This window comes from Sorex fumeus, unplaced genomic scaffold, assembly GCF_029834395.1.
Source record: "Sorex fumeus unplaced genomic scaffold, SorFum_2.1 ptg000095l, whole genome shotgun sequence".
Classification (NCBI taxonomy): Eukaryota; Metazoa; Chordata; class Mammalia; order Eulipotyphla; family Soricidae; genus Sorex; species Sorex fumeus.
Genome location: NW_026606152.1, coordinates 18,581,070 through 18,582,089, shown reverse-complemented (window position 1 = coordinate 18,582,089; position 1,020 = coordinate 18,581,070). Strand labels below are relative to the sequence as shown.

At 35.4% G+C, this 1,020-nt stretch overlaps 1 pseudogene; it reads right to left on the bottom strand.

The window, feature by feature from the left end:
- Nucleotides 1–631: 631 nt before the first annotated feature.
- Nucleotides 632–725, bottom strand: LOC130040986 (uncharacterized; annotated as a pseudogene).
- Nucleotides 726–1,020: the final 295 nt, after the last annotated feature.

Here is a 1,020-nt window from a genome sequence, read left to right as displayed (position 1 = left end):
GGAAACTTTTTATTTCCTCTTTGATATCTTCTCTAAGCCAATGGTTGTTCATTACTTCCCTTAAAGAAAATATTTCCTTGTTGAGCTTCAGTCTGTTTGATCTATGGAGACGTGACAAAGAAGTGTTGAAATCTCCTTCTAGTATTGTGTTGCTATCAATGTTTTTCTATAAGTCAATTAGAAGTTGTTTTTAAGTATTTTGCTGGTCTGTCATTAGGATCATATACATTGAGGAGGGTGAGTTCTTTCTGATGTACATATCCCATGACCACTAAGAAATGACTTTCACTGTCTCTGATAACCTTCAGCCTGAAGTCCATGTGGTCTGATACTAGTATGGCCACTCCAGCTTTGTGGAGGTGATATTTTCTTGAAAACTTGTTTCCCAGACTTTTACCTTTAGCCCATGGGTGCTTTGATTGTTCAGATGTGTTTCCTGCAGGCAGCAGAATGAATGTTGGTTACAGTTTTCTAATTCATCTTCCCATTCTGTGCCTCTGAATTGGCACATTTAGTCCATTGACATTGAGAGAGATTTTTGTGATTGGGATATGTGCTCTCTTTATGTAGAATTTTTGTACTTGTGGGGATTGTCTTAGCTTAAAGTAGACCTGTTCATTCTTCTTGCAACAAAAGTATGTAATGCTTTACAAGTTTGCATATCATCTCTGTGCAAGGACCATGCTCATCATTTTATCATTTCAATTTTAGTATATGTGTTAAACTTAGTAGGAGTTAATTTTTCCATATTTTTCGCCTCTTATTACTTTGAGTGTTGTCCTTCCTCACTCCTATGGCAGACAATGATTCCTAATCAAGGAATGTATTTCAAAGCAGCATGAATAAATAGATTTAGAAATTTAATGTCCCAGAAAGAAAAATATGGTTTTTACCATATTATCTTTTACCATACCCTAGGCATCAGTTTTACAAAATAATTCTTTTGGAAGATGGGATATGAGTTTGTTTAATGTCGTTCCCTGAACCCTTAATTAAGACCATTAAACTAGAGCCTTTTGC